This window comes from Macaca fascicularis, chromosome 1 (genome assembly GCF_037993035.2).
Source record: "Macaca fascicularis isolate 582-1 chromosome 1, T2T-MFA8v1.1".
Classification (NCBI taxonomy): domain Eukaryota; kingdom Metazoa; phylum Chordata; class Mammalia; order Primates; family Cercopithecidae; genus Macaca; species Macaca fascicularis.
In genome coordinates, this window is record NC_088375.1 from 207,369,922 (window position 1) to 207,392,249 (window position 22,328).

Below are 22,328 nucleotides of genomic sequence, written 5' to 3' on the forward strand. Positions count from 1 at the left end.
TCTATTGGAAGGCTGTCAATGGTGAGCTGTGTCCAGAGCAAGAGAGGGCTGTTGTGATACTGTGAAATATGTTTTTGGTCTTCATTCTTGTTTCCTGGCATACAACTCCCCAAATCCCTGGAATTTCCAAAGTGATGTCTTTTTATATGCTAATAATTGACTGGTGGCTAGCAGCTGCTAGGGAGCTTCAGGATGGAGGCTGGTGACCATAAATACCTAGGCAGGATTACAGAGTTCAGACTTTCAGCATAACCCCCCTACCCTATGGGGAGGCCAGAGGGGCTGAAGGTTAAGTTGATCACCAGTGACCAATGGCTTAATCAATCATGCCTACATCACGAAACCTTCATTAAAAAAAAAAAAAGGAGACCAGGTGTTGTGGTTCATGCCTGTAATTCAGCACTTTGGGATGCTGAAGTGGGAGGATCACTTGAGCCCAGGAGTTCAAGACCAGCCTGGGCAACTAGGGGGAATTCCTTTCTATAAACTAAACTAAACTAAAATAAAATGAATTAGCTGAGTGTGATGTATCTATAGTCCCAGCTACTTGAAAGGCTGAGATGGGAGAATCACTTGAGCCTGGGAGGGAGGTAAAGGCTATAGTGAGCCAAGATCATGCCACTGTACTCCATCCTGGGTGATGGAGCAAGAACCAGTCTCAAAAGCAAAACAAACAAACAAATAAACCTAAAAAAACAGGGTTTGGAGAGCTTCTGGATAGCTGAACACGTGGAGGTTCATGGAAGGTGTGTGCCCAGGAAGGGCCTAGAAGCTCTGTATCCCTTCCCTCATTTCTCACCCTCATTTCATCTGTGTCTTTTGTAATATCCTTTATAAAAAATTGATAAACATAAGTAAGTGTTTCCCTGAGTTCTGTGAGCTGCTCCAGCAAGTTAATTGAACCCAAAGAGGGGTAATCAAACCCAAAAAGAGGGGATCATGGAGACCCCAACTTGAAGCCAGTCCATTAGAAGTTCTGTAGGCTGTACTTGTGACTGGCTGGGGGAGTCTGAGGAATGAGCCCTAAACCTGTGAGATTTGATGCTATATTCAGAGGTATTTGAACCAGAATGACTCCCTCTTGAATAGGAGCTGGGTAAAATGAGGCCGAGACCTGCTGGGGTACACTCCCAGAAGGTAAGGCATTCTTAGTCACAGGATGAGATAAGAGGCCAGCACAAGATACAGATCACAAAGACCCCACTGATAAAACAGCATGCGGTAAAGAAGCCAGCCAAAATCTACCAAACCAAGATGGCGATGAAAGTAACCTCTGGTCATCCTCACTGCTCGTTATATGTGTTTTTTTTTTTGTTTTGTTTTGTTTTTTTTTGAGACAGAGTCTCCCTCTGTTGCCCAGGCTGGAGTGCAGTGGCCGGATCTCAGCTCACTGCAAGCTCTGCCTCCCGGGTTCACGCCATTCTCCTGCCTCAGCCTCCGGAGTAGCTGGGACTACAGGCGCCTGCCACCTCGCCCGGCTAGTTTTTTGTATTTTTTAGTAGAGACAAGGTTTCACCGTGTTAGCCAGGATGGTCTCGATCTCCTGACCTCGTGGTCCACCCCTCTCCGCCTCCTAAAGTGCTGGGATTACAGGCTTGAGCCACCGCGCAGGCCTGCTCATTGTATGTTAATTATAATGCATTAGCATGCTAAAAGACACTCCCACCAGCACCATGACAGTTTACAAATGCCATGGCAATGTCTAGAAGTTATCCTACGTGATCTAAAAGGAAGAGGGGCATGGTGGCTCATGCCTATAATCTCAGTACTTTGGGAGGCCAAGGCAGGTGGATCACCTGAAGTTAGGTGTTCGAGACTAGCCTGGCCAACATAGTGAAACCCCATCTCTACTAAAAATACAAAATCAGCTGGCTGTGGTGGTGTGTGCCTGTAATCCCAGCTACAAAGGAGGCTGAGACAGGAGAGTCAATTGAACCTGGGAGGCAGAGGTTGCAGTGAGTAGAGACTGTGCTACTGCACTCCAGCCTGGGTGACAGAGTGAGACTCAGTCCCAAAAAATAAAATAAAATAAAGTAGAGTAAAATAACATAGGCCAGGTGTAGTGGCTCATACCTGTAATCCCAGCACTTTGGGAGGCTGAGGCAGGTGGATCACGAGGTTAGGGGTTCGAGACCAGCCGGGCCAACATGGTGAAACCCCATCTCTACTAAAAATACAAAACTTAGCCAGGTGTGGTGGCACGTGCCTGTAGTCCCAGCTACTTGGGAGGCTGAGGCAGGAGAATCACTTGAACCCGGGAGGCGGAGGTTGCAGTGAGCCTAGACTGTGCCATTGCACTCCAGCCTGGGCAACAGAGTGAGACTCCGTCTCAAAAAAAAAAAAAGAAGAACTCTTACAACTACTGGATCTTCTGTCTGTTCATCTGTATTTATGTGTTGTGTGTGATGTTTCACTACCAAAATATATTAAAGAGCTCTGATTAATTGGCTTAAAAATAATAAATGCTTAAATAAAGATTTTGTCAGAAAAATAACAATTTTAATGTCTTTTAGTTCACATGACTTTAGTAATTTTGGAAAAATGAGTTTTAAAGGTTATTGGTAAATTAAAATGTCTTCAAGTTTTAAGACGTTTGGTCTAAAAAAGGCAAGTGAGATATTAGGTTTGCTAAATGCTTTATTTTTTTAATATAAAATACTTCATGAATTTGTGTGTCATCCTTGCACAGGGGCCTGCTAATCTTCTCTGTATCGTTCCAGTTTTAGTATTGTGCTGCCAAAGCAAGTACTGCTAAATGCTTTAAGGTCATAAATTGCTTCTTTGACTTTGAAAATTGTTCAACTTACCTACTTTGGAGCCATTAGATTTTAGGTAAGACCTGGGGATGTATGGAGTTAGCCATGCCCCCTCGCTATGCTGGAAAGAGTTGGACCTTATCTGCACTTGTCTGGTATCCTAGGTTCCATACCTGGTACATAATTAAAATCGCCTACGTACCAGGTTTTTCACCAAAAATAAAAGTTGCTAAGAGTTAACATTCTAACACATGTAATCAAGACTACTGAAGAAACAGTTTTACATGCAAGGTATGTAAGGAAAGTAGAATATGTTTCTGATAAAAAAGTGTAAGAAGGTATGGGAATGTGGGATTTTTGGTCTGGTCTGGTTTAGAGGATTAAAGGATTGTTTTATGTTGGGTAGGATAAAGCTGAAGGTTTGGCCAAGTTATGGAAGGTTTGTGAAAGATTAATCTTGTAAAAATTCTGTGTGTGAACCTATTGGTCAAAATTAAATTAATAATTATTTAATTATTCAGCTTTTCTATAAATCAAACATTGAAATAAAAGCACAACAGGGTTTTCTTACACTGTTGATCTGCTTTTTAACAGAAAATTATAAAAGATTATAAAAGGTTTATGAGAATCTTACCTTATGGTCAAACTGATTAAGATTGGATAGATTTGTCTATAAGGTTTTGTTTAAAATTGGGTTTGCTTGGCCGGGGGCGTTGGCTCAAGCTTGTAATCCCGGCACTTTGGGAGGCCGAGACGGGTGGATCATGAGGTCAGGAGATCGAGACCATCCTGGCTAATATGGTGAAACCCTGTCTCTACTAAAAAAAAAAAAATACAAAAAACTAGCCGGGCGCGGTGGCGGGTGCCTGTAGTCCCAGCTACTCGGGAGGCTGAGGCAGGAGAATGGCATAAACCTGGGAGGCGGAGCTTGCAGTGAGCTGAGATCTGGCCACTGCACTCCAGCCTGGGTGACAGAGCGAGACTCCATCTCAAAAAAAAAAAAAAAAAGAAAAGAAAAGAAAAGAAAAAAAAAAAATTGGGTTTGCTATTAATTGTATACTAATGCAAAGGTGAAATTTGGCTTTCTCTCTTGAACAGGATCTTTATGGAATATTGAAAAAATGAAAGATTTTTGTTTGCCTTTTAAGCAAACTACAAGAAAAAGAAAGGAGAGAAAACAGATTATTTAGAAAGCTAAAATCTTTCCTCTATCAATGAGTAAAAGTTTTCAATTTTTTAAAATCTTTGAGTTATCATTTTGGCTAAATGAACGGCCTATGGTGACCTGAAATTCTATATTATCAGTATTTTAAACTTTTGATATTTTGACAAACTCCAAAATCAAATTCTAAATTATATATTTTTATGATCAGATTAATCCTTTAGATATATGCCCTCCTAAAGTTCAAAAATGACATATTTGCCTTATGTGGTATACTAAAATTATACAGCATTGTCAAATGTGAAATGGTGTTTGGCTTTCTTTGGGCTGTATTTGTATAAATATGTTATTGGTACGTGTTCCAAAATTATGGGAAACCCCTTTAATTCTAATAAGACACATTTCACATTATCAGTAATAATTATAATTGTTATATAAAATTGTTGTATGCCACAGAAGTAACCCAAATTCCTAATTAATTGTGTCTTTAATTGTGGCTGCCCTAAGACTTTGTCATCCACAGACAATTGTTGTCTTGTTTTGATCCTCTTTAAAGGGTGGTTTATAATCAGTTATAGGACTGACAAGTACTCTTAAGTGCAGCTCTCTGACAGCTTTGGAAAGTGTACCATTAAAATAGAGAGAAGGAACTTACAAGACTTTCTTGGAAAACTAATATGATTATAAATATCAAGCAAAACAGGAATTAATTGCATAGACTAAACTGATAGAAGACCAAAATAATCTTTTTATGATGTTTTGCTTAAAATATTGCTTATCCTTTCTGTTTTATTTTTCAGAGTCAAGAAAACTTTTCTTTTGAGTGATCTATAGTTTTTAACAATTGAATAAAATATACTCCTATGAGCAAAATTTTGAGCATATTTCTTTCTCTCTACTTGATTTTACCAGAATTTGGAAACTATTTGTGAGTACTCTTAACTTATGGCACTATAGTTAAGTTATTTGCATAAGTGCAATAAGAATCTGTTCTCTTTTATAACAGGACACAGTTGGAGACACTGATTATTTTACCAAGGCTTTGACTGAGATGGTGTGCTTTCAGATACAGACAGCTTTAAAGAATCAAAGCTGACTTACAGAGTTAAAAAAAAAAGAAAAGAAAAGAAAAGAAAAGCCCCTTGAGAAAACTAGCCTTATACCTTGTTTATGCAATCCCTGTACAGGGTTCCTGATCTGTAGTAATTAAAGAATGTCGCTTTTTGACAAGCCCAGGAACCCCAAATTATCTTGAGACTTGGAGAGAAATTCACTCAACTCATACAGGTATTTTCAGGAATAAACAGTCAAATTCATGGCTGGGCTCAAAGCTTTAAAAAGTCTAATCTGGCCGGGCGCGGTGACTCAAGCCTGTAATCCCAGCACTTTGGGAGGCCAAGGTGGGTGGATCACGAGGTCAGGAGATCGAGACCATCCCGGCTAACACAGTGAAACCCTGTCTCTACTAAAAAAATACAAAAAACTAGCCGGGCGAGGTGGCAGGAGCCTGTAGTCCCAGCTACTCGGGAGGCTGAGGGAGGAGAATGGCGTAAACCCGGGAGGTGGAGCTTGCAGTGAGCTGAGATCCGGCCACTGCACTCCAGCCTGGGCGACAGAGTGAGACTCCGTCTCAAAAAAAAAAAAAAAAAGTCTAATCTAAGATTACTTATGGAATAAAGTTCCATCAAAGCCAATTTTAAAAGGAGCCTATATGGCAAATAATTATTCTTACTGCACTTTATATAAATAATCAGGACATGCATAATGAGACTAAAGCTTATTTTGCAAACAAATCAGTCCTACCTTGACTTGTTTTTAATGAAAATGGGGACTGGAGAGAAAAAAATTACGTTTCAAAAACTATTGTACATCTTACTAGATTCTAATCACATCCTTGTTTTTGAGGGTTTTTTGTTTTTTTTTTTTTTTAATTTAGACTGACCCTGCTTATTCCTGTAAATCAACTATTGATCTCTGGCTGCTGCTCAAAAGAAAAGAGGGAAATAGGTAATGTAAAAATCTAGATCAGTATTCTGATTCTGGTCATGTATTAGAATCAGCTAGTGATCCCCTAACAACTTGGTTCCAACAATAGTCAAGTTCATGAAAAGTCTTCTTATTCGGTTTACTGGGATAATTTTACTTATCTCCTTTACTGCTGTGGAATATATTGTTGTTGTACTCTGTGTAGAAACGCAAAATAAGGCTACTCAACATTTTCTTAAATTGAACATTAATTATCTTTCACATAGCACGTTTTGTCAGAACAGAAGGTGATACCTGGAAGGGTTATGAATGGCCTTCACCATAACTGACTGAGCTCTTCTCTCCCCCGAATACAAGAGACCCTAATAATTAAGCAAAAATATCATCACCCCTATTCAGCCTGAAGAAGTTACAGAGGATAGATCTACAACCCTCTACAACCCTTAGGCTTAACAGTTCCCTTGTAAAAGGGAGGGGGAAAATATGTCAGAAGTGTTCGAACAAGAGCAATTCCATCTTGAATAGGGGTTAGGTAAAATAAGGGTGGGACCTTCTGGGCTACTTTCCCATGAGGTTTGGCATTCTTAGTCACAGGATGAGAGAGGAGGTCAACACAAGATACAGGTCACAAAGACCTCACTGATCCCACTGATAAAACAGGATGCGGTAAAGAAGCTGGCCAAAGCCTGCCAAAACCAAGATGGCAACGAAAGTGACCTCTGGTTGTCCTCACTGTTCATTATATGTTAATTATAATGCATTAGTATGGCAAAAGACACTCCTACCAGTGCCATAACAGTTTACAAATGCCATAGCAATGTCTGGAAGTTACCCTATATGGTCTAAAAGGAAGAGGAACCCTCAGTTCTGGGAAATCCCCACCCCTTTCCCAAAAACCTAATGAATAACTCACACCTTGTTTAGCATATGATCAAGAAATAACTATAAAAATAGCCACCCAGTGGCCCTCAGGGAGTTGCCATTCTTTTGTTTCTTCTCAACAAACTTGCTTTCCCTTTACTCTGTGGACTTGCCCCAAATTCTTTCTTGCATAAGATCCAACAAGAACCCCTCAGGGTCTGGATCAGGACCCCTTTCTGATAACACTATCTCTAGATAGATAGTGTCCGAATTGAATCAGAGGACACCCGGCTGGTGACTGCTGCTTGGTGTATGGGGAAATCTCCACATACAAATTTGGTCACAAAAGTCTTCTGTATTGATTGTTGTTGTTAAGTGAGATAATAGAACAGGCACATTGAGTGTCATTTCCCCCCACCCTGGCAAAGTTGGTGTCACGTAAGTGGGATTTGCTAGAATGGCCTGGGCTCATGGAAAGTTGTCGTTTGGGAAGAGAAAGGATGAGAGAGTGGGGGGTGAGGAATCTTTGATTCCTGAGTAGCCATGTGGTCACCCATGGTTTACAGCCACAGCTGTGCTGTGCTCAGTTACTAAAGATAAAATGGAATTTAGAGACAAAACCAACTCCTGGAGAGTTGATTCACTGGATGCATAAGGAAATGCAAACTAATACGCAAAAAAGAAAAATATTCTTGTTTACTGTTAACTATAATAGCTAAAATGAAATTGAAAGAGAGTACTGAGTCAGACCTTGGTGCTAAACCAAGTTCAGATTTCAGTGAGTCTGAGCTTCAGCCACTAGCCTGCAAACTGATCCGCAAGGGAAAACTTTTTTTTTTTTTTTTTTTTTTGAGACGGAGTCTCGCTCTGTCGCCCAGGCTGGAGTGCAGTGGCATGATCTCAGCTCACTGCAAGCTCCACCTCCCGGGTTTACGCCATTCTCCTGCCTCAGCCTCCCGAGTAGCTGGGACTACAGGCGCCCACCACCTCGCCCGGTTAGTTTTTTGTATTTTCTAGTAGAGACGGGGTTTCACCGTGTTAGCCAGGATGGTCTCGATCTGCTGACCTCGTGATCCACCCCTCTCAGCCTCCCAAAGTGCTGGGATTACAGGCTTGAGCCACCGCGCCCGGCCCACAAGGGAAAACTTACGCAGGGAAACAGAAAATAACTCAGAACTGGGTTACCAAGAAGACAGTCAATGTAGAGGAAGGGCAAAACCAAGTCACTATGAGACTAGAGGGTACGATGTGAAGGAATTGTTCTATTTTGTAGATTACTATCTTCAGCTTCCTGAGGAATCATTACTAAGATGGATTGCAAGAGTAACTAGATTTTAAATACTGCAGAATGGAAGAGCATGTTGAGGTTGATGCAGGATCCACAGCTCACTACAGAACAATTGCAGGTGGCTACATGTGATCCATACACACAGGAGGTTATTCCTAACGGAACAGCCAGCCCGGTAGATTGGATAAAAGCCACTGTAAAATTTGTTTACCCTGAGAAGGGAGACTCTCCTGAGGGAGCTCAGGGAACTTCACCCCAAAATATAGCTCCCTCTGGTATAACGAGTATTTTTAATTAAAGGTCTTTCGAGATCCACAGACACTAGAAGAGACTTCCCCCTATCTACATAAAGACTGAATGGACTCTCCAAGAACAATTGTTTTTCCTTCTCCTCCCTGTTATTTCATTATCTATCACAGAAAAGAAGACCAAGAATGTAAGCACATTCTTGAACAGACCCATTCACGAGATAATATCTCTTTCAGGCTCATTCACTTTCCAAGAGAACCATTTACAAGTTTGTTGTTGTGGTGGTGGTTGTTGTTTTTGAGACAGGGTGTCTCTCTGTTGCCCAGGTTGGAGTGCAGTGGTGCATTCATAGCTCACTGCAACCTCAAACTCCTGGATTCAAGAGATCTTCCTGCCTCAGCCTCCTGACTACGGGTATGCACCACCAAGCCCAGCGAATTTTAAAAGTGTTTGTACGGATAGGGTCTCACTGTGTTGCCCAGGCTGGTCTTGAACTCCTAGCCTCAAGCAATCCTCCTGCTTTGATCACCCAAAGTATCAAAATTACAGGTGTGAGCCACTATGCCCAGCCCGTTTGTAAGTTAATCTCTATTCCTCCACCGCCACCCATTCATTCTTCCTAATAATCATTAATTGTCCCTCAGCAGAATTGTCTATATTCCCCATCTCCCCCAACCCCTCTGAAATAAGGCTATAGAAGTATTTGGGCCTCAGTGGGATGTCGGGTAATCACTCTGTGATTTTCCCTCATGTACACATGAATACATTTGTATGACATTTCTTTGTTAATCTGCATTTTGTGGGTTGAATTTACAGTGATCCTTGAGAGGGCAAAGGAGAAGTTTTTCACTTGGTCCCTATACTCCCTATAAATGTCAAATGGAACACCCCAGATGAAGCAGTTGATCGGTTTCATATGCAAGCCATGTGGAGCTGGCTTTACAATGACCAGGCATTCAACCACTGAAGATGCCTGTACGGCAGATGCACCTGACAGCAATAACTTAACTGAAGCATACCCTGAGAATGATCCTAGGGTCTAAGAAGAATGTGTGTTCAGAGTCCTGAGCTAAGGAATCCGGGAGTGGCTAGAGTTTCAGGGACATCTGAGCCCCTGGCTCATTCCTTGGAACACAGGCCATACAGGGAATGGAATCCCTTTGTGTGGATTAAATGGAGGTTGCTGGGTAGAGGTTGCTAGGTGGAAGGTGCTGAGTGAAAATGCTGTATCAACTGTATGCCTTTTTTTGGGGGGGGGGGACGGAGTCTCGCTCTGTCACCCAGGCTGGAGTGCAGTGGCGCGATCTTGGCTCATTGCAAGCTCCACCTCCCGGATTCACGCCATTCTCCTGCCTCAGCCTCCCGAGCAGCTGGGACTACAGGCACCCACCACCACGCCCGGCTAATTTTTTGTATTTTTAGTAGAGACAGGGTTTCCCCATGTTGGCCAGGATGGTCTCGATCTCCTGACCTCGTGATCCGCCCGCCTTGGCCTCTCAAAGTGCTGAGATTACAGGCGTGAGCCACCGTGCCCGGCCAACTGTATGCCTTTTATAAAAGGTAGCGGTTCTCCTATCCGGTCCGCCACCACTGGACCGTCCCTGTGTGTAAGTTCCCCTCAGTAAACTCTAAGTCTCATTCACTGGTTCCGGGTCTCTTTGGCCTCTAGGACACAGTGCCATCCCTATTGGAGTCAACAGGAGTCCTGCATGACAATGCCTATTTCCCAGGTCATGATAAAATGCTGTGGTTCAGGCAGCCTTTTTTGCATGGGCACCTCATGTAACCTTACTCCTGCAAAATTGAGCTATAGTCAGAGAAGCCTTATCAAATTTGCTGCCTCAATTTCCCCTCCTGGGTCTTACGGATGGTAATAAAAACATTGAGGCAATAAACCAAGAGAATAGGTCATGGGAGAGGGGAGAATCAAAGGATTTCTCCCAGGAAGGCAAACATTTTTAAATGGTTATTTAAAAATAAGGCAAGTGCCACTGGCACCTGATGCCTCCCGGAGTTCATGTCCCTTCTGCCTTTCCAAGGGGTGCTTCTGTCACACTGGCCACGGACGAAACCCTGTTCCAGTTGAAATTTATGGTGAAGCAGCTGGAGAAACCAGACAAGAAGGCAGAAAAGCACTCCTAGGCCAACCAGGCCAAAGTGAAGAAGTCCCTTCAGCAGAAAAACGTAGAGTACACCGTGTGTACGCCAATAACACCACCTGCAAGGAGAACAGCAGCATGAACTGGCTCCGCGTGGCATCCGCCTGGACACAGTGGCCCCCGAGGTGCAGACAGCTGTGACCATGAAGGCGGTGACCAAGAACATGGTGTAGATAACCAAAGCCCCAGACAAGGCCCTGAACACCACAGAGCTGAAGAAGGCCTCTGCAGCGATGGACAGTTTCGAGCAGCGAGTGTGAAACCTGGCCATGCACATGTTAGTGATGGAGGATTTCATGAGCTCGGCCACCACACTGACCATGCCTCAGGAGCAGGTGGACAGCCCCATTGTGCAAAACGCCAAGGAGAATGGCCTGGAGGTCCTAGACCAGCTCAGCCAGTTGCCCAAGGCTGCCTCTGCCTCTGAGAGCTCCGTGTGAAGCCTGGAGGAACAGCTGTCAAGGGCGCTGGCTGCCCTGAGGAATTAGCCGCACCCTGCCGTGGGCACCGCCTCCTCTGCTCTGTGATGTGCCGCAAGGCTCCTGGCCTCCTCCCCACTGCGTCTTGCCTTTCTGTTGACCCTGCAGAGCTGCAGCTGGCAGCCACTGCCACCCAGCTACTCTCACCTGCCTGGCCTAGGCGGCCTTGGAGTTGTTCCTGTTTTCTTAGGTTGGGCGGTGGGTCTGTGTCCTGGTGTTGAGTAGGGGTGACTTCTGTGACTCTGGGGCTGACAGCTGGGAGGTCAGCAGGTTCTCTTCTGCCCTCTGTGGAGTTGATGGATTCTGGCCAGTGGGTTCCATGTAAACTTTTGCCCAACACTGCGGGGACCTTCAGACTCCGTGATAGCAGACATGCTGCTCACTGTCAGCCAGTAGGGGTCAGAGCTGCTCTGTTTTCCAGGCAGCTCCTGGAGAAGGCCTCGCCATGCACCCTGCCCCCACCACCAATGGGCAGGAGGTCCCACCATGTGAACGGACACAGCCTAAAGAGGCACCAATGGCTCGTGTGTGCTGGAGAATGTCGGGTGCCAACCAACACTGCCTTGGTGGCATTTACAGATGATGACCCTCCTCCTCCTCCTCTGTCATTCTAGGAATGGGGTCTGGGCTGCTCCTGACAGCTGACCAAGCCTCCCTGGGCCTCCTGCCCTCAGCTCCCCTGGTTCTTAAAGCTGCCCAGTCCATGGGGACAGAAACTTGCCCAGCTCCAAATCCAGGAATTTCCACCCTGGGGTCCTCATCCTTGCTCAGCTGCCGCCTCTGGGGGTGCCTCGGGCTACGTGGGCTGTGCTGTTGTGTCCCCTAGGCAGGGCGTCTGTCCATGCGCTGGCCGGAATTGAGCATGTGCGTGGGGCTTCCTCGGTGATGCTGCCTGTGTGCCACTCTCTCCTGTCTCTGTAAATACCTGGGTGCCTCCCCCGACTGCACCCATCCTACCTTCCCAGCGTGGAAGCCAGAGTGGCTGATGAAGGGAGCTTGGGAGAGTCACCGTCAGCTGGGCCAGTGGCTCTGCGAGGAAAACCTGTGCTGTGGCCACGCGGGTGCCACCAGCAGCAGCTCATTAGGAGGACTCGGAGAGGGGGATGGCAGAGAGAGGGCTTTGGGCACAGCCTGCTGTTTTGTTTTTTCTGTTCCCTAAAGTTTACTTCATTTTATTGACGCTTCCAGGGTTTTGTTGTTGTTTGCCAAAATAGAAAGGGCAGATGGCAGGCGGGGAGGGTGAGTCCCAGCCCCTCCTCAGCACCAGCGCTGCACCTACGCGGCCCACACCAGGGCTGCCGGGGTGTCGTGGCTTTTGTGAAGGGAAGTGTAAGACCCTCATTCAGTGCATTTGGTTTTCTTTTCAGGATTTCAGAGCCCCTGGGGAGGAGATCCCATTGGTGGGTACTAGACATGTGGAGGTCAAAGGCACCATCTGGCCATGGTCCTCTCCAGCTTCCCCCAAAATTGACCCACATGCTGGGTGTTGAAAGAAGGTCCTTCTATCCCTTGCAAATAACAGCTTTGGAATTAACAGCATTGGGGAGCTACCTTGTCCGCCCGAGGGTGCAGGGCTCCACAGAGCCATGGGCCAGGCAGGGAGGCAGGGGCTACCTCAGCCCTGTCTCCTTGGGCACCAAAGCAGGGGTTTGTTGAAGGAGAGAGCCATGTTTGCCCCTTTCCTAAAATGCTGTTGTAAATAAACAAACAGGTCCCCCAGCAAGCAAGGAAGCAAAGGAAGGAAGGAAGGAAGGAAGGAAGGAAGGAAGGAAGGAAGGAAGGAAGGAAGGAGGGAAGGAAAGAAGGAAGGAAGGAAGGAGAAGAAAGGAGGGAGAAGGAATGAAAAAAGGAGAGGGAGGGAAAGAAGAGAACACTGATAAGGGTGAAACTAAGAGGAAAAAGAAAGGGGAGAATCATGAGACTCATCCAAGTAGGATGGAAATCCTTAGATGGTTATTAAGAAATGGTATAAGTAAAATAAAAATTAATGAGGTTTTAAAAAAGGAAATTAATGCAGTGAAAACAAATGTCTTTTTTTTTTTTTTTTTTTTTTTTGAGACAGAGTCTCGCTCCATCACCCAGGCTGGAGTGCAGTGGCACGATCTTGGCTCACTGTAACCTCTGCCTCCTGGGTTCAAGCAAGTCTCCTGCCTCAGCCTCCCGAGCAGCTGGGATTACAAGTACCTGCCACCACGCCCAGCTAAATTTTGTATTTTTAGTAGAGATGGGGTTTTGGCATGTTGGCCAGGCTGGTCTTGAACTCCTGACTTCAGGTGATCCGCCAGCCTCGGCCTCCCAAAGAGCTGAGATTACAGTCATGAGCCACCGCACCTGGCCAAAATAAATGTCATAATACATGTTGAAGGTTGGGTGGACCAAAGAGATACTCCGATAGTCTTCAACATTAAAGGCCCAAAACCAGTTTGCTCTACTTCCTCCAGTTTGGAGGAATTTTAAAAGCAGGAAGGTAAAGATTTAAAATGAGAAACCCCACCTGGAATTGCCTGGGGTGATGGTCAGACTGGTTAATCAAGGTAAGATTGACAGATAGGCCAGAGTCTCCTGGCCTGGCCTCTGGCTAGGGACCTAAACACTTACTGCCCAAGAGAGAATAAAATGGTCTGGGGAGGGGTGGAGAAGAGAAGCTCCCGGGACATAAAAAACGTACTTGGTCAATAGGATTCTGAAAGTGTGAATGTCTAAACACGCTTTCCCTAAAGCCTTTACATAAAGTGCTTGTGTCTCCTTTACCTAAATGTTTTATGGAAAGAGGCATTGTATATGACAGGGTTGTTCCCACTACCTAGAACTGTAAAACAGAAGGCACGTAAATCCGCCCTTCTGGCAATTTTAGTTGGACATGCTAAATGGAAACCCAAGCCCACATTGTAGAGTAGAAGCTGGAGTGCTGAGAGGGACAAATTCTCCATTTGATAGCTCTTTGCGGAGCACTAGCTGGGGCTATGACAAAAGCCTGTGAGTGGCTGGGCATGGTGGCTCACGCCTGTAATCCCAGCAATTTGGGAGGACAAGGTAGGAGGATCATTTGAGGTCAGGAGTTCAAAACCAGCCTGGCCAACATGGGGAAAACCCCATCTCTACTAAAAATTCAAAAATTAGCCAGGTGTGGTGGTGGGTGCTTGTAATTCCAGCTACTCGGGAGGCTGAGGCAGGAGAATTGCTTGAGCCCGAGGCAGAGGTTGCAGTGAGCAGAGATGGTGCTACTGCACTCTAGCCTGGGCAACACAGCAAGGCTCTGTCTCAAAAAAAAAAAAAAGAAGAAGAAGAAGAAGAGAAAATCCTGTGAGCACTGCAAGCAAAGACTACTGAGATTTTGGACTAAACAATTTCCACCTGAGGGGCACTTACTAACTTGTTATGGGACATCAACTGAAGCTACCCGTGTGACTGACCTTGACACCTGAAATGCCATCTCAGGTGATGCCACAGAAACACTCAAATAGGGACAACAGTGTCCAGAAGAGTTCCATAATAAAATGGAAATGGCTTCTACAGGAGCATGCTACCTGGGGATTGCCAGGAGGAGATACAAGCAAGGAGCCCCTTTTCTGCTAGGACTGGTTTGCGTGAGGAGCTGCTGGCTTCTACAGTGTGCCATAACGGCTCTCAACTGGCCAGCAAACAGCTCGGTTTGTGGATGGCAGTTCCAAGGTGAATGGACAACATCCTGTTTGGAAGGCTGCTCTGTTGATCAAAGAAGTGTGAAAATAAATAAAATGTAAACCTTGTTGGAACCCCACAGACACCTTAAGCTTTGAGAGAGATGTGACTGTGATCTAGTAGCAGGACAAGCTGCAGACAAAATCCCTCAGACACCAAGTTAAAGAAGGAAGGGCTTTATTTGCCGGGAGCTTCAGTAAGACTCACGTCTCCAAAAACCGAGCTCCCCAAGTGAGCAATTCCAGTCCCTTTTAAAGGCTTACAACTCTAAGGGGGTCCATGTGAGAGGGCTGTGATGGATTGAGCAAGCACGGGGTACGTGACTGGGGGCTGCATGCACCGGTAATCAGAATGGAACAGAACAGGACAGGGATTTTCACAGTGCTTTTCCATACAATGTCTGGAATCTGTAGATAGCATAACCGTTTAGGTCAGGGGTCGATCTTTAACCAGGCCCAGGGCACAGCCCTGGGCTGTCTGCCTCTGGGTTTCATATCTGCCTTTTAGTTTTAACTTCTTCTTTCTTTGGAGGCAGAAATTGAGCATAAGACAATATGAGGGGTAGTCTCCTCCCTTAATCTGAGTCACATATGGTTACTACTTCTGTTTCTCAGATTATAGATTAACTAGCTTTCTTATTTGTCATATTCTGTACAATGACTAGAGAAAATTACATGATGTCAGGGATAAAAACCACACCCCTTCTTAATGAATGACCCTTTTTGTAGATTAACTTCCCTGTTGTTGTCCTGCTTTGCTTAGACCAGATAACAGAAAACCCATGACTATTACACCCTCTGTAAAAAATTTTCAATGCACCCTTCCCAAAAAGAAACACTGCATAAACCAATCAAATTGCTGTACCTATGCACCAATCTTGTATGAAAAATGTAAGGCCAGGCATGGTGGCTCACACATGTAATCCCAGCACTTTGGAAGGCTAAGGTGGGAGGACTGCTTGAGGCCAGGAGTTTGAGATCAGCCTGGGAAACAAAGCGAGACCCTGTCTCTACAAAAAATAAAAAAATTAATTAGCTAGGTGATATGGTTTGGCTCTGTGTCCCCACTCAAATCTCATCTTGTAGCTCCCATAATTCCCACATGTTGCGGGAGGGACCTAGTGTGAGATGATTGAATCATGGGGGCAGGTCTTTCCTGTGCTGGCCTCATGATAGTGAATGGGTCTCACGAGATCTGATGGTTTCAAAAATGGGAGTTTCTCTACACAAGCTCTCTCTTTGCCTGCACCATCCATGTAAGATGTGACTTGGTTCTCCTTGCCTTCCACCATGATTGTGAGGCCTCCCCAGCCATGCAGAACTGTAAGTCCATTAAACCTCTTTCTTTTGTAAATTGCCTGGTCTTCGGTATGTCTTTATCAGCAGCATGAAAATGGACTAATACAGTAAATTGGTACCAGGAGTGGGGTATTGCTGAAAAGATACCCAAAAATGTGGAAGCTGCTTTGGAACTGGGTAACAGGCAGAGGTTGGAACAGTATGGAAGGTTCAGAAGAAGATAAGAAAATGTGGGAAAGTTTGGAACTTCCTAGAGACTTGTTGAATGGCTTTGACTAAAATGCTGATAGTGATATGAACAATAAGGTCCAGGCTGATGTGGTCTCAAATGGAGATAAGGAACTTGTTGGGAACTGGAGTAAAGGTGACTTTTGTTATATTAAAGAGACTGGTGGCATTTTGCCCCTGCCTTAGAGATTTGTGAAACTTTAAACTTGAGAGAGATGATTTAGGGTATCTGGTGGAAGAAATTTATAAGCAGCAAAGCATTCAACAGGTGACTTGGGTGCTGTTAAAGGCATTCAGTTTCAAAAGGGAACACTGTAAAAAAATTTAAGGGGTGCATTAAAGTTTGAAATATTTGCAGCCTGACAACGCAATAGAAAAGAAAAATCCCATTTTCTGAGGTGACTTGGGTGCTATTAAAGGTATTCAGTTTCAAAAGGGAAATGCTGTAAACCAAATTTGAGGAATGCATTAAAGTTTGGAAAATTTGCAACCTGACAATGCAATAGAAAAGAAAATCCAGGCTGGGCACAGTGACTCGTGCCTGTAATCCCAGCACTTTGGGAGGCCAAGGTGAGTAGATCACCTGAGGTAGGGAGTTCAAGACTAGCTTGACCAACACGGAGAAACCCCAACTCTACTAAAAATACAAAATTAGCCAGGCATGGTGGTGCATGCCTGTAATCCCAGCTACTTGGGAGGCTGAGTCAGGAGAATTGCTTGAACCCAGGAGGCAGAGGTTGTGGGGAGCTGAGATCATGCCATTGCACTCCAGCCTGGACAGCAAAAGTAAATTCCGTCTCAAAATAAATAAACAAATAAATGAAAAGAAAATCCCATTTTCTGAGGAGAAATTCAAGCTGACTGCAGAAATTTGTGTAAGTAACAAGGAGCCAAATGCTAATCACCAAGACAATGGGAAAAATGTCTCCAGGTCATGTCAGAGACATTTGTGGCAGCCCCTCCCATCACAGGCCTGGAGGCCTATGAGGAAATAGTGGTTTCATGGGCTGGGCCCAGGGTCCCCATGCTGTGTGCAGCCTAGGGACTTGGTGTCCTGTGTCCCAGCCACTCCAGCTGTGGCTTCAGAGGGTGCAAGCCTCAAGCCTTGGCAACTTCCATGTGGTGTTGAACCTGCAAGTGTGCAGAAGTCAAGAATTGAGATTTGGGAACCTCTGCTTAGATTTCAGAAGATGTATGGAAATGCCTAGATGCCCAGGCAGAAGTTTGCTGCAGGAGCAGGGCCCTCATGGAGAATCTCTGCTAGGGCAGTGCGGAAGGCAAATATGCGGTCAGAGCCCCCACACAGAGTCCCTACTGGGGCACTGCCTAATGGAGCTGTGAGAAGAGGACCACCATCCTCCAGACCCCAGAATTGTAGATCCACTGACAGCTTGCACCGTGCACCTGGAAAAGCCACATACACTCAACACCAGCCTATGAAAGCAGCCGTGAGGTAGACTGTACCCTGCAAAACCACATGAGTGGAGCTGCACAAGACTATGGGGACCTAGCTCTTACATCAGTGTGACCTGTATGTGAGACATGGAGTCACAGGAGATCATTTTGGAGCTTTAAGATTTGACTGCCCCCACTGGATTTCGGAGTTGCATGGGGCCTGTAGCCCCTTTGTTTTGGCCAATACAAAATGGAAATAACCAGCCATTTGGAATGGCTGTATTTACCCAATGCCTGTACTCCCATTGTATCTAGGAATTAACTAATTTGCTTTTGATTTTACAGGCTCATAGGTGGAAGGGACTTGCCTTGTCTAGGATGAAACTTTAGACTGTGGACTTTTGAGTTAATGCTGAAATGAGTTGAGACTTTGGGGGACTGTTGGGAAGGCATGATTGGTTTTGAAATGTAAAGATATGAGATTTGGGAGGGGCTGGAGTTGAATGATATTGTTTGGCTCTGTGTCCCCACCCAAATCTCAAGTTGTAGCTCCCATAATTCCCACATGTTGCGGGAGGGACGTAGTGGGAGATGACTGAATCATGGGGGCAGGTCTTTCCCCTGCAGTTCTTGTGATAGTAAATGGCTCTTATGAGATCTGATGGCTTTAAAAATGGGAGTTTCAGCTGAGCGTGATGGCTCACGCCTGTAATCCCAGCACTTTAGGAGGCAGATAACCTGAGGTCAGGAGTTTGAGATCAGCCTGGCCAACATGGTGAAACCCCATTTCTACTAAAAATACAAAAATGAGCCAGGCACAGTGGCACGGGTCTGTAATCCCAGCTACTCGGGAGGCTGAGGCAGGAGAATCACTTGAACTGGGAGGTGGAGATTGTACTAAACCGAGATTATGCCACTGCACTGCAGCCTGGGCAACAAAGTGAGACCTTGTCTTAAAAAAAAAAAAAAAAGACATACAACTCAAAAGATATTGCCATAGTTAGCTGAGCATAGTGGTGCCCACCTATAGTCCCAGCTACTTGGGAGGCTGAGGTGGGAGGATCACTTGAGCCTGAGAGGTTGAGGCTACAGTGAGCTGTGATCACACCACTGAACTCCAGCCTAGGTGACAGAGCAAGACCCTGTCCCCTGTCCCTGCAAAAAAGATACTGCCACTTTATTAAAATCCTATTCAATCATTAATAGTTAGTCCCATCCATCATATTGTATGAATGTCTCCCACGGTGACGTCATTCAGGTTTGCAGGCTTCCATTCAATCTTGTCAGGTTCCAAAAGCAGGAGTGATCTCAGCAAATATATATCACCCTTTCCGACATCTGGGATAACTGACCACAGACAAAGTCATCTCTTGCTCTGAGACTCTTTTGAGGTGATGATGTAATATTGGGTTTCCCTCAATTCATAGTCCATTTATTAATTTCTTTTTTTTTTTTTTTTTTGAGACGGAGTCTCGCTCTGTCACCCAGGCTGGAGTGCAGTGGCCGGATCTCTGCTCACTGCAAGCTCCGCCTCCCGGGTTTACGCCATTCTCCTGGCTCAGCCTCCCAAGTAGCTGGGACTACAGGCGCTCGCCACCTCGCCCGGCTAGTTTTTTGTACTTTTTAGTAGAGACGGGGTTTCACCGTGTTAGCCAGGATGGTCTCGATCTCCTGACCTCGTGATCCGCCCGTCTCGGCCTCCCAAAGTGCTGGGATTACAGGCTTGAGCCACCGCGCCCGGCCATTTATTAATTTCTTTACCCTCAGCTACTATTCCTCCTTCTCTCCATTAATATCCAAAGAGTTTACCTTTGGAAGGGACATTAGGATTGCCACTGTGCTGGTCTACATTGCAGCCAGCAATACTAGTCTAGTAAGTACTCTTCCTTAGTTCACTCCAATTCGAATAGGATAAGATAGCAAAAGTGTAGAACTTGCGGGCGATTTTTACCACCAGGCAGTACGGCTGCATTCATTGTTAACTCCAATTTTGCACAACCCACCTCCATCAGGCCTTCAGGAATTGTGACATAAAGTTTAAAAAGGTAGTTCTAGTTTTTTGCTTAGGAATCATCCCTGCTGCCAGCACTTTCCAGAACTCAGGGAAACACTTATATTTACCAGTTTATTATAAGGGATACTACAAGTGGGGACTGTGATATCGTAGCTGCAGCCCTGATCCTAGGACTACATCAGGTAGAGGAGGGGAAAAAAAAATGTTTTTGAAGTGATTTGGGGAAGAAAGGAAAACAGTTATGGCCATTGTACCAGTGTATTCCTCCCTTGGCAAGAATTGAATAATCATAACAGCATCCTCCTCACTCCCTTTTTTCCTGGTCTATTGGAAACAATGAGGAAAATCTAGCGGGGGCACTCCTTTAGTCTCCACTTGTGTTGTGTGAGCAACATGCAAGCCAGTCTTTCATGCTTTCATCTCCCCCTATTTTAGACAAGAAATGTTTCAATTACCCACTCCACTTCTCTATCAAACTATTACTTTGAGGAGGATATCTCTCTGCCCATTATTATTATTTCATTTTAATTCCTTTTTTTTTTTTTTTTTTTTTTTTTGAGACAGGGTCTTGCTCTGTCACCCAGGTTGGAGTGCAGAGGTACAATCACAGCTCACTGTAGCCTCGACCTCCCAGGCTCAAGCGATCCTCCCATTTCAGCCTCCTGAGTAGCCGGGACTGCAGGTGGGCACCACCATGCTTGGTTAATTATGGCAGTATCTTCTGAATTGTATGTCCTTTTTTTTTTTTTAGACAGGATCTTGCTCTGTCTTGGAGTGCATGGAATGCAATGGTGCAATCTCGGCTCACTGCAACCTCCACCTCCCAGTTCAAGCAATCCTCCTGCCTTAGCCTCCCAAGTAGCTGGGAAGTTGTATGTACTTTTGATGTAAGAAATTCAGGTTTTTAGAGGATGGGTTAATAGGTGCAGCAAACCACCATGGTACACGTATACCTATGTAACAGACCTGCACACTTTGCACGTGTATCCCAGAACCTAAATTAAAATTAAAAAGAAAAAAACAAAGAAATTTAGGTTTGAAGGCCTGGTGCAGTGGCTCATGCCTGTAATCCCAGCACTTTGGGAGGCTGAGACAGGTGGATCACTTGAGGTCAGGAGTTCAAGACCAGCCTGGCCAACATGGTGAAACCCTGTCTCTACCAAAAATACAAAAATTAGCCAGGCATGGTGGCACATGCTTGTAATCCCAGCTACTTGGGAGGCTGAGGCAGGAGGATCACTTGAACCTGGGAGGTGGAGCTGCAGTGAGCCAAGATCATGCCACTGCACTCCAGCCTGGGCGACAGAACCACATCTCAAAAAAAAAAAAAAAAAGGGGGGGGGTGGTGTTTGAAAACCAGAGGTGGACCGTGATATTGTGAAATAGATATTTGAAATAAGTAATGAAGCCTCCATAAAAAACCAAAAAGACAGGGTTCCAAGAGTTTCCCAACAGCTGAACACATGGATGTTCCTGGAGGACGCTGTGCCCATTCCCCCACACCTCATTTCCTGGCATACAATTCCTAAAATCCTTGGTGTCTCCAAAGTGATGCCTTTTGTATACTAATGATTTTGTATTTGTTTATTTTTATTTTTTTTTTATTTTTTATTTTTTTTTGAGACGGAGTCTTGCTCTGTAGCCCGGGCTGGAGTGCAGTGGCCGGATCTCAGCTCACTGCAAGCTCCGCCTCCCGGGTTTACGCCATTCTCCTGCCTCAGCCTCCGGAGTAGCTGGGACTACAGGCGCCTGCCACCTCGCCCAGCTAATTGTTTGTATTTTTAGTAGAGACGGGGTTTCACGGTGTTAGCCAGGATGGTCTCGATCTCCTGACCTCGTGATCCACCCGTCTCGGCCTCCCAAAGTGCTGGGATTACAGGCTTGAGCCACCGCGCCCGGCCTTGTTTATTTTTTAGAGATGGAATCTCACTGTGTTGCCCAGGCTGGACTTGAATTTCTAGGCTCAAGTAATCTTCCCACCTCAGCCTCTTGAACAGCTTGGGCTATAGGTGTATGCCACCATGCTTTGTATACTAATGATTGACTGATGGCTAGCAGTCCCTAGGTAGCTTGAGGATAGGGCTGGTCACTGGGAAGACCAAGGCAGGGTTAAAGGGCTGGAAATTTCAGCTCCACCCACTGAAGGGGAGAAGGACTGAAAGTTAAGTTGATCACCAGTGGCCAATGGCTTAATCAATCATTCTTATGTAATGAAGCCTCCATAAAAAAAAAAAAAAAAAGACAGGGTTCTGAGAGCTTCCCAATTGCTGAACACATGGATGTTCCTAGAGGACGCTGTGCCCATTCCCTCATACCTCACCCAATACATCTCTTCATGTAGCCTTTGTAATTTCCTGTATGGTAAACTGCTAACTGTGTTTCCCTGTGCTTTAGGAGCTTCTCTAGCAAATTAATCGAACCCAAAGAAGGGGTTATGGGAATCCCAACTTGCAACCAGTCGGAAGTTCCAGAAGCCATGATTTGTGTCTTTGAGGGTCAGTGTTGAGGAGTCCCTCAACTTGTAGGATCAATGCTCTCTGCAGGTAGACAATGTCAGAATTGAATTGGAGGCTGGGCACAGTGGCCCATGCCTGTAATACCAGCACTTTGGGAGGCTGAGGCAGGCAGATTCCTTGAGCCTAGGAATTTGAGACTAGCCTGGCCAACATGGCAAAACCCCATCTTTACAAAAAATACAAAAATTATCCAGGCATGACGGTGCACCCCTATAGTCCCAGCTACTCGGGAGGCTGAGGCAGGAGGATTGCTTGA

At 45.3% G+C, this 22,328-nt stretch overlaps 2 pseudogenes; one reads left to right on the top strand and one right to left on the bottom strand.

Moving 5' to 3' along the window:
- Nucleotides 1-2,644: 2,644 nt before the first annotated feature.
- Nucleotides 2,645-2,744, bottom strand: LOC123570880 (U6 spliceosomal RNA; annotated as a pseudogene).
- A 7,559-nt stretch (nucleotides 2,745-10,303) lies between these two features.
- LOC102124393 (charged multivesicular body protein 1a pseudogene) lies at nucleotides 10,304-10,949 on the top strand (annotated as a pseudogene).
- Nucleotides 10,950-22,328: the final 11,379 nt, after the last annotated feature.